This window comes from Hordeum vulgare, chromosome 2H (genome assembly GCF_904849725.1).
Source record: "Hordeum vulgare subsp. vulgare chromosome 2H, MorexV3_pseudomolecules_assembly, whole genome shotgun sequence".
Lineage (NCBI taxonomy): Eukaryota > Viridiplantae > Streptophyta > Magnoliopsida > Poales > Poaceae > Hordeum > Hordeum vulgare.
In genome coordinates this window covers 267,166,559-267,178,547 of record NC_058519.1, presented here as the reverse complement: position 1 = coordinate 267,178,547, position 11,989 = coordinate 267,166,559, and the positions used below count along the sequence as shown (strand labels likewise).

General features: G+C 42.6%; 1 long non-coding RNA gene across 1 annotated transcript; it reads left to right on the top strand.

Moving 5' to 3' along the window:
- Positions 1-3,717: 3,717 nt before the first annotated feature.
- LOC123429998 lies at positions 3,718-4,988 on the top strand. Its single transcript, XR_006622817.1, has 2 exons — positions 3,718-4,359; positions 4,474-4,988. It is a non-coding gene; the product is annotated as an uncharacterized LOC123429998 (long non-coding RNA).
- The last annotated feature ends 7,001 nt before the right edge of the window (positions 4,989-11,989 follow it).

Below are 11,989 nucleotides of genomic sequence, written 5' to 3'. Positions count from 1 at the left end.
TATGTGCAGCAATATCTTGAGTCATGTTTTCTGTTGTTTGAGTAGTTTGTTCAACAGATTCTTCAGTTGATGCAGCTGGTATTTCCTTTGGAATTGATTGCATTAGAGTAGGGGGCCATCCGACCATGTATTAATTCCTATAGTTTGGGCAGACGACTGAGGAATTTGTTGGAGAGGGCTGGCCAGTGGAGAACTTGGGTGTGCAGTTTCCTAGTATTCATCACTTATCACTAGGGTGGTGCACCCAATGTTCACCACTTCTTCAATTTCTTGTGCACGAGGCTCTTCATCAGTTAAGTGAGGAAAGGGTGATGATGTCTGAGGGGGTGAAGTGTTCACACCCACCTCAATTTATTCATCGATCGGCTCTGAGGAAGCAGCAGATCTATTTTCTTTATCCTCTTCAGGGATGACATATTCTTCACAAAATGGTACCATTTCATAAGAGGGTACCGAGGTGATAGGAGTAGCATCAATTGGCTTAGCGGAAGAACTTGGTAAAATCTTCAATCGTATGACTTATGAGGATCCCGCGGTGGTTGATGTCTTTCACTTTTGTGCACTTCTTTTTCCGCAGCTTTAGTTTTCTTTGCTTCGGATGCAAAAGGATGTATCAGTCTCTTCACCCTTGAAGATTTTGGAGATAGAGCAGAATGTGGAGTTGAGCAGGTTCTTCAGGTACGGCTGATGCAGTCGCGCTGACAAGATCATTTTCCTCATGTGCAGGAGTTTCTTCAGGTTGCCTGCCAATTTCTTCAGGAGCAACAGTGGAGGTTGCCCTGACAGTTTCTTCATGCTTTGTAGTTTCTTCAGCAGCCCTCGTAGTTTCGTCAGCCGCTAGAAATTCTTTAGTGCTCCGAGCATTAAATTTAGGCTGAGCAGAAGAGCTAGTTTTAGTAGTTGATGGTTGCGATGGAACTGCAACCCTAATGTTGTGATGAGTGATTGCCCTAGTGGCGACATTGACGAACCTGACCTTGGCACCTTTTCCAATCAACATGATATCAACTGTACTATTCACTAAGGTTTTTAATCTTAGTCTATGTGGAAATGAGTTGTTCAAGAGTCAAGGAGAGCACGTTATTCTTCAATAATTATTCCTTCTTGGTCTACTCCTTTCTGGCCTTTTTTCCCTTTCCAACTTCCATTTTTTTGGTGATGAACATCGTCAACACATGTCTTGAACCAGGTGGAAGTTTTATATCGTCAGTTGGTGTTTGAGGATCCTTATACCACATATTAAAAAAACAATCTAGCACGTCTCTTGCATTCAACATAAAAGAAATTTTTGTGCCCTTGGCCTGAGCCACTCTTTCATGTTTTCTTCTGATGATTTCAGCGAGTTATTCATCATTAGCTTCATCATGATCAGATCCTGATGGTACATTCAAGACCGCCTTGTGAGGACTTGGTCTTTTTCCTTGTCCAACATCCATCTTATTCTTCATGGTTGTGGAACTCAAAGAGGTGAGTGTGAAGCTAGTTCCACATGTCCCTGAGGGAATTGTGAATCCCATGGTTCACTGAAACCTAGCCAGGTGCACTGGCGTTGAGGACTTTGTGCTAGTTGTTGAGGAAGTGGCAGCCATAGTTGGAGCTGGTTGAGGAATTTTCTCTGAGGGATTTAAACTTGAAAATTTTGTCTTCACAGCAGACCTCTTAACAAGAACTCATTTTGGAGTTGTTGCATTGCTGGATGCTTCGGGAATAGATGAGGTGGCAACCGCATCAGCATCAGTTTCAAAGTTGAACTTCCACACTGCCTGTGCGGAAATATTTTGTAGCTTGGCTTGATGCTTGGCCCACTCATGCGGAAAGTCTTCACCACTTATGATGTTGGTGGGAGCAACAACTTGGCGTTCAGCAAGTGGAGGAATTGGGCATGGCGGATTTACTGTGAATTTCTTCATGTACTTAGGAGTAACATATCTGTCCTCCCTCCATTCCTTTGCCCATCTCCTCTCAATTTTCTGGATGTGCGTTTTGCGCTTCTCCTTGGTCTCCTTGCCATAAATTTACTCATCACGAGTGCAATATTCATCGTATATATCATTAGGGATATCAAAAACAATGTTGGTTTGTGCCTTCTTTTCTCCTTTCCGAGGTCATTTCCCTTTAGCTATTTTCTTCACTTGAGGAATTTGAACTTCTGATGATTCTGAGGAAGTGTGCAAATTTTCTTCAAGGAACATGGCAAACGAGTTAAGTTGATGAGAACCTAGAGATTCATTAGCTGACATTATGTACCTAAGAACAAAGTATAGGTGCGAAGAATTTGAAGAGCTCGCATGTGTTCTTAGAAAATTTTCAAAAGTATATCAAGTTGAGGAATTTGACCATAGGTGTCTTGAAGAATTTTGTGAAGTGTTCTTGCTTTTAGGTTCTAGAGTTGTGAGGATTCAAAAATTTACACAATTGAGGAATCTTAGAAGAAATTCATGACTTGGTGAAATCGTTCAAGGGAAATGAAGTTGGTTCACGCGTTTACTAGATTGATTGTTGAGAAATAAACACCTTTTGAAGAATACGGGAAATCATATGGATCGGATAGGACAGTAAAATTAGATTTTATTCACCCTTATCAAAGAACACGACGAACATGGAGTGAAATAGAGGGAGTCCGTCAATTCAAATCTCATGTGCCCTAACTCGGCGGCAGAAGACAACTACGACGATGACGGAGTGAAGATTTTTGTGGCAGGTGCGAGTAGGACGACGACGAGGTTGAGGAAGCTAAGATATTCCTTTTTTATGAAGATGAAGAGTAGTGGAGGCGTTGGGTCTGAGCTTGATCAAGAGGAGAAGTGAGATCGAGCGGAGTAACAGAGACAATGAAGGGGGTGAAGAGGTATTGATACCAGAGCTAAAAACCGTTCAGCCCGAAGATTTTGGATCTATTTACGCCTTATCCTTCCTATCCATGCAACATGTGTCCCCCATGTACAGAGAGGTGGAGATCACGGGGATCATGGGTTATCCAGTCTTGGGAAGTCGGATCGGTTTTGAGCGGCAACCGCCAAACATTTGATAAGATATTCTAAAGTTTCGTTCACAAATTCTTCAACTGACAAGGATCTCTCAACGGGTTTCAAGTAGAACGCATATTAATAAATTTTGAATAGGCTTGGTTGAGCTTAGCATAGAGGGGGAACGGATCCGATCACATTCACTTAGGACAAAATCAATTTAAGGAAATATCAATAAGTGAATGTTGTTGAAGACTTTAAAATCTCACTTTTTTGTTGCGCCATTCATCACCATGGGTGAGGAATAATTATTTTTCACCTCCTCTATTTTTCCATCAATGCACCGTATTTTTATGGTCTGTAATTTTTTCTTACCTCATACCTAAAAAGAGAATGTAAGAAAATATTAAATCGGCACAAAAAATATTTTACACTATGTAAAGTAACAAACGTAATAGCATAGTGCAAAATACACATAAAATGTTATTTTTCTGGTTTTATGACCTATATTGTTTTCTTATGTCAAATTTTATATACTCAATTAATATGCATGTAACTATTTGTATACAAAATAAATTTTATTTATGAAACAATCGTAAGATTATCTCAGATTAAGAATAACTCATTCTATACCCTTTGGTCTATTTTGACAACACCGCTTAAGACATTATTTTAACATCGGTTCGGAACTATCCACCCTTCTAAACAGAACCTCGATCCAAACCAAAGGGAATCCCCATGATCCCACCCACCCCCACCCTCAAGGCTTCAACCCACCTTCTTCACCATGCTATCCCCACCCTGGCGACCTCCCACACAACCCCGGTTCAGTCCCTTCCGTAGCCACCTTATCCGTTCAACCCCCACCTACCCATCCCTCCCACCATGTCCACCTTCTCTCCCCTCCAACACCCCACCCATGGCGCCTCCTCCCACCTCCCTCGGTCGCCACGATGTGCTCTGCCCGTGCTCCACGGCGCCTCCCCTGCACGGATATGACTGGATCCAGCCTCGCCGCCCACGTATGCACCTTCTCTTGCCCCGCCGCCTCTAGCCACCCTCTTCCGCGCCACTGGATCCATCCTCTGTCATCACTCGAGATCCGAACGACGTCCGCCATCTCGGAGCCGCAACACCGCCGCCTCCATGGAACAGAGGTCGGGCCGCCCTGTCCTCCTTGCGCATACCTCCTTCCACGAGTACATCACGTCGCGTCGCTGCTAGATCAGGCATGTCACTGAGCACGGCCTCTCCTCCACCTTCCTCCATGCGTCATCGTGCCGGGCGTATCTGCCAAGGCCCTCAGTCGGTGTGGCCTGAGGCAGATCTAGCTTGGATGGTTGTAGATCCTGGGTGGCGACCTCCACCAGTGATGGTTCCTTCCAGGATAATGGTTGGGACGACCATCTATTGCTGACAATTGGCATCGCCCACACCCTGTTGCACAATCCTGTGCTCCTCCCACCCAGTGCAGATCCTGACATCTCTGTTCTTTTCCTCCATGTAGTGCGGACGGTGAGTATGTGCAGTCCGATGCTGCATGTGTGAACTGCAGTGAGTGTGGGGCGGTCCCCGTGTTTTTCTAGCAGCTCCGGCGTGGACAGAAGACGCTCCGATCACGTCCAACAACTGACCAGAGATTGTGAAGACCTTTCCTTCAACATTTTATTACGAGAGAGACATGTGTAGTAAGGTTCGAGGAATGATGCAGTTAGGTAGGAGCGAGATGTGCAGCTCGCTATACCTAATTTTTAATTGTAATTTGCCCACAACCGTGCTTCGATCTGCTTCTTTTGCTGTCAAGCGTTTAACTGGATTTTGGTGTTGCTTATCTCAAATTTTAGCGATGATGTGCTTTCATTGTATGGGGCATGCATCCGGGTAGCTCATAGCGCGTGAGGTTGTAGTGCGGTGAGTGAAGGGTGACAACTCCCGGGGATTTGTAGTTCAACGAACTGTTGCATGTGGTTCACATCTCGCGATGGGTTGAAAATGATAAAAAAGGTCATGCGGTTTCTTCTATTCGTGTGTTGCCGTTCCCTTTACTCCTCACCACATACGTCCTATCCACTACCATGTGTTTCGAAAATAGTTAATTGCATCATCTCTTGAAGTGCGCTTGGTAGTAATATGGAGTTTACTTTACGATACTTGTAACCATTCACTTTCCTTGCCTTTGCGGTCCACTGTCGTTCATAAAACATTTAAAAAATAGAACAGAAATCATGCAATATACTTGCCCATCGGATGTAGTGTGGCTTTTCGTCTGAAGCAGCGTGGTCCGCCATGTGATCTTGTTCATATCATAAGTGTAGAAAAATTGTTATGAAAACGACAAAGTAATGAGGTTCAATTCTCTATAGCGTTGCAGTTTATTCGCGCATGATGTGAAGTGCACTCCACTTTTGCGTATGGGAAAAATTCACGTTGGACAAAAGAAAATCATGCAGTTCTCTTGCCCATCGCATGTAGTGCGGTTTTCAGTGTGAAGCAATGCTATCTTCACCTTGATGCGATTCACGCGTCTATTTTGGAGTCGCGAAAAACAGTGTCTGCACTTTAGTAAAATCAAAAGAACTCTTAAACCATAAAGAATTTAAAAAGATGATATGCATGAAAAAGTTGTGTCTCGTCGATATCTTTCCAACACCGTATAATTTGATTTGTTCTGACGAACGGTATGGAAAAGTTTATGAAAATACGCTCAGTGCCACTCGTAGGCAGCCACACCATTTTCAAGATTCAATTAAAATCGTGAGGAATCGCAACAAATAACCAAGATGTGAAAGTTGTGCCTGGTCCACAGGTTTCCTACGCCATATCACACGCCTTTTTCGGACCAACGGTTAATAAACTACAGCAAAAAACATACCATGAAAATCAAAATATAATAAAAATAGGATTTCAGGTTTTGATAAATATAAAACAGCTCATAAACCGTAAAGAATTAGAGAGTGTAATCTAAATGAAAAAGTTGCGGCTCGATGATATATTTCCAACGCCATATCTTTTGCTTCATTCCGACGAGCAGTTTTAAAAAATCTCGAAAATACGATCGCTCCCACCCGTTAGGCGCCCACCATTTTCGAAACTACTCAAAAACTGCGTGGAATCATAAAAAGTGTTGAATATGACGAAGTTCGCATTTCCCTTAGCTATCCAACGGTATATTATACGCCTTTTTCCGACAAACGGTCTAGAAACTAGAATGAAAAAAGTGCATAAAAACGCATGCTGTTTGTAGTGCTCGTTCGGTAGGGATGGAGTGCACTCGCGTTAACCATGCACCTCGGAAGTGATGTCAGAATAGTTATTCTGCTCCCAATGTGATAATAGACGGTCTATATATATATGTGTGTGTGTGTATATATATATATATATACACACACGTGTATATATATACGTGTATATATGTGTGTATATATATATACGGTGGGTCTCTTATAATAACACCCCTTATGACCTTATTCCCCTAACACCAACCCTAATTCTGCAAACACCCACTAGATCGCCGCCGCACCTCCCCTCCAAGCCTTCTTCCACGCCGGTAGATTGGAAGCGCCACCGTCCCTCCCCTCCCCGCCTACTATCACGACGCGGCATTCTCCCGCTCGCATACCACTCCTCTTCCACGACAGCAGCTCAGTGGCGTCACCGCCTACTATCACGGCGCGACATTCTTCCATGACGTTGAGCGTTGCATCTTCAATTATATGTACTTCATCACATGTAGATTGGTGTTGCCTCGACATAACACCAATTCAAAAAACAGGGAATGTGCGCAAGGTTCGTTCATCCATCGTAGGTTCTTGGATGAAGGTTGCGACGACCTACAATGCATATCCTCTGTCTCCACACACCTTGAGCAACGTCCAAAATGTTCATGATCTCCAGAAGGGCAAGAGGACTGCACGGCTAAACACAAGACTACTGCAGACGGCCGCGAAGGGAACTTCATCCTGCAAACGCAAGAAAGCACTACAACACGAGGTAAGCAGTATACTTGTTCACCTATCTCAGTTTACTTGTTTGAGCGGAAGCAGTACAAACAGTCCAGTATATCAACAAAAACGAAGCAGTGCGGTTACTTAAGTTCACCCTTATGGATAATGTAGTTCGCGTTAATTAGTTCGCATTGCCCTTTTAAGAAAAAATCAATTCCTATGATTCAGTTTCTTTTACCCGACAATGAAGTTGCTCGATTATGCAGTACGGTTGTATAGGTTCACTATAGAAAACAAAGCAATGCGGTTACTTCAGTTCACCCTTCTCGATGATGCAGTCGGTGTGGATTAGTTTGTAGTGTCCTTTTCAACAAAACGCAGTTCCTATGATTCAGTTCATTTAACTTGACAATGCAGCTCATCTATTTTTTGCAGGAAGTGACGTTCACAAGAAACAAAATGCCGCAAATAATTGACCACCGAGGGACCATCAACTGTCGGAAGAATCAAGCTCTTTCCACAAGAGAAACTAGATGGGTTACCCTTGAGATACCTCGAGGATTTTTCAGGACAACAAACAGGGTGCAATACTCTTCGGAAGAAGAATTCTTCCAGGAAGAAGAGGTAGTCGAAGATGGCGATGATGTCACCATTATGTGGGATGGTGCTCACCAATATAATGATGAATACGATCACGATGAAGATGGGCCAATAACAGTTCTCAAACCAGAGTACAAGCACGAGTTCACTACATTTGGACAGCATGTCCGAATAGACAACGATGATGCCGTTGACCATGATGTTGGAGAAGATGATGATTACGATGAGGTGCCACCGCTCCAGAACTTTCTAATGAATCCACTGAGACACCACCACAACACTCGATTACCACCGCGTCCAGGTGTTGTACCCCAAAACTGAGCTTAGCGCGCACCTGCTGCACTGAGAAACATAGCTCCGAGTGCACGTGCTAAAAGAAGTGCAACACTACAACCACCAAGGGTGCCTCGGTCAGAAGTCAACGACAGGTACAAGTCCTCCTCACAAAGGGTGCCTCGGTCATAAGTTTTCTTGTGATCGTTTTCTTTTGCTTAACTAGATTTGCTAGTCATACATAATAGGTTTTAATGATGAACTTTGCTTATGTTATGACTAAGTTTATTTCAGTTACAAAACTAGAGTTCAATATTAGAACATACTACAGTGCATGCGAAAACTAGAGTTCAATATTAGAATATACTGCAATGCATGCAAAAAGTATGTGATTCGAGTAGTGCACAAACAGAAGAAGATGCAGTGCACAAATAGGATGCATGCAGTGCAAACTGAGGGGACATGCACAAACCGAAGAAGATGCAGTACACGAATGGAAGAAGATGGGGTGCACAAACGGAAGAAGATGCAGTGCACAAATAGGATGCATGCAGTGCAAACTATGGGCACATGAACAAACCAAATAATATGTAGTGCACAAACGGAAGAAGAGGCGGTGCATAAACGAAAGAAGGTGTAGTGCACAAATACGATGCATGAAGTGCAATCTTTGGGCACATGCACTATAATATTACGATTGATGCAGTGCACAACGATCTAACAGAAGCAGTGCAAACCCCTATATTAAAAAGATACGTAACAAGAAAAATATGAAAAAAAAAATTGGACGGAGATGCAGTGCACAGAATGGATGCATGTAGTCCAAAAATGCTACTGCATTTGTAGTGCACACTTTAGGCACATGCAGTACAGTCTAATGATGAATGCAATGCACATTGATATAACAAAGCAGTACACAAAGGAGGAAAAATATGGAAAAATAATTGACAGCCCAGGTGCAACCAGGCCCCAGCTAATCTTGTACTAGTACGAGTTGAGCAAAGATGTGTGGGGCAAGGCACACAACAAGGGACCACAGGTGAGATACGAAAGTGTTGCGAACGTCGTGTATAAGAGACCAATAGGAAACCAGAGGAGTTCGGAACGAATGCCTCGCCAAGGCTTATAAACATGTCACGTCCACTCTCGGCAAGCGAGGTGGGACTAAACATGAGCACGTACACACAACGCATCGGGAAGCAACCGTACTTGGGCCGGAATAAGCCTTCGCTCTCAACGAGGACCATCAAACAAGAGACAGGCCACTAAATTTTAAAAAAAACTTTCCAACATACCACAAAAAATCATAGCCCGAATGAAAAAATGCATATAAAATAAAAACAATACAACAAATCCACATATTCTGCAGTTCGTTCATATAAATACTTGCAGTTCGCTAGAATGAAGTAAGCAGTCCTCTTACTTCTCAAATGCATCCTCGCAAAAATTGAATTAGAATCGTTCCACCACCTAACATCCGCCGCAAGATCTAATACTTTCATTACTCAAGCTGGCTGCATCAAACCTATCCGTTGTCCTTCGGACTCCTACAATTCCTCCCCTTCATGTTCTTCTTCAAATGGTAGACCTAGGGTTCCGCCCATCCCCAACTGTATACTGATTTCCACTGAACCCACCATGGATTGCGTGCTACTTCTTGAGCTTGCGTTGGTTTTTCTCTTGAAGAGGAAAGGGTGATGCAACAAAGTACAGATAAGTATTTCCCTCAGTTTGAGAACCAATGTATCAATCCAGTAGGAGTATCAAGATAAGGCACCAATGAACCTGCGCAAATTCAAACAAACTTGCACCCAACGCGATAAATGGGTTGTCAATCCCTTCACGATTTACTTGCAAGGTGAGATATGAAGATGATAAAAGGTAAATATAAATAAAAGTGCAGCAAGGTATTTTTGGTATTTTTGTATGTAGATCTGAATATATAATGTGTAAAATAGACCCGGGGGCCATATGTTCACTAGAGGCTTCTCTTATGATAGCAAGTATTACGGTGGATGAACGAATTACTATCGAGAAATTGATAGAATCGCGCAAATTCATGACGATATCTAAGGCAATGATCATACATATAGGCATCACGTCCGAGACAAGTAGACCGATACTTTGTGCATCTACTACTATTACTCCACACATGGACCGCTATCCAACATGCATCTTGTGTATTAAGTTTATAACAAACAAAGTAACGCCTTAAGCAAGATGACATGATGTAGAGGGATAAATTCATGCAATACGATGTAAACACCATCTTTTTACCCTTGATGGCAACAACATGATGCGTGCCTCGCTACCTCTTCTTTCACTAGGTGAGGACAACGCACGGTATGAACCCAAAACCAAGCACTTCTCCCATTGCAAGAATTATAGATCAAATTGGCCAAACGAAACCCATAAATCAAAGAGAATTACAAGGATACGAAATCATGCATATAAGAAATCAGAGAAGACTCAAATAATATTCATAGATAATATGATCATAAATCCACAATTCATCGGATGTCGACAAACACATCGCAAAACAAAGTTACATCGGATAGATCTCCATGAAGATCATGGAGAACTTTGTATTGAAGATCCAAGAGAGAGAAGAAGCCACCTAGCTACTAGCTATGGACCCGAAGGTGTGTGGTGAACTACTCACGCATCATCGGAGAGGCAATGGTGTTGATGAATAAGCCCTCCATGTCCCAATCCCTCTCCGACAGGGCACCAGAACGGTCCCCAGATGGGATCTCGCGGAGACAGAAGCTTGCGGCCGCGGAAAAGTATTTTCGTGGCTCTTTGTGTAGGTTTCGGGATTTTTGGGAATTTATAGGCGAAAGAGGTAGGGCAAAGGAGGCAAGGGGGGCCCATGAGCCTGCTAGGCGCCCCCCTAGGGCGCGCTTAGGGGGCTCGTGACCTCCCACGAGACCTCCTGCCTTGGTTCTCAAGTCTTATGTGTATCTTCTGTTATGGAAAAAATCATCCCGCAGGTTTTATTCCATTTGGACTCCGTTTAATATTCCTATCTGAAAAAGGTCAAAAACAAGGAAAAAACATAAACTGGCACTAGGCTCTAGGTCATTAGGCTAGTCCCAAAAATAATATAAAATAGCATATTAATGCATATAAAACATTCAAAGTTGATAGTATAATAGCATGGAACAATCAAAAATTATAGATACGTTGGAGACGTATCAAGCATCCCCAAGCTTAACTCCTGCTCATGCTCGAGTAGGGAAGTGATAAAGACCGAATTTGATGTGGAATGCTACCTAACATATTTGTTCTCTGTAACTTCTTTATTGTGGCATGAATGTTCAGATCCATAAGATTCAAAACAATAGTTTAATATTGACATGAAAACAATGATACTTCAAGCATACTAGCAAAGTAATCATGAACTTTTTAAATAACAAGGCCAAAGAAAGTTATCCCTACAAAATCATATAGTCTGTCTATGCTCCATCATCCCCACACAACGAATTTAAATCATGCACAAACCCGGTATTGGCCAAGTAATTGTTTTCGCATTCTTAGTTTCTCAAACCTTTTCAACTCCCACGCAATACATGAGCGTGAGCAATGGATACAACACTATAGGTAGAATAGAGTGTCGGGGAGGCTGTGAGGCAAAAAGGAGGAGACGGTCACATCGACTCGGCGTATCAATGGGTTATGGAGATGCCCATCAATAGATATCAATGTGAATGAGTGGGGATTGCCATGCAACGGATGCACTAGAGCTATAAGTGTATGAAAGCTCAAAAAGAAAACTAGTGGGTGTGCACCCAACTTGCTTGCTCATGAAGACCTAGGGCAATTTTTAGGAAGCCCATCATTGGAATATACAAGCCAAGTTATATAATGAAAATTCCCACTAGTATATGAAAGTGAAAAAACAAGAGACTCTCTATCATGAAGAACATGGTGCTATTTTGAAGCACAAGTGTGGAAAAAGATAGTAGCATTGTCCCTTCTCTCTTTTTCTCTCATCATTTTTTTGTTTGGGCGGCCTCTTTTTTTCATTTCATTTTTTTGGTGGGCATCTTTGTCCTCTTTTTTTTATTTCCTCACATGGGACAATGCTCTAATAATGATGATCATCACACTTTTATTTACTTACAACTCAATACTTAGAACAATAATGACTATATGAAATGCCTCTGGTAGTGTACCGGGATGTGCAACGATCTAGCTTAGCGT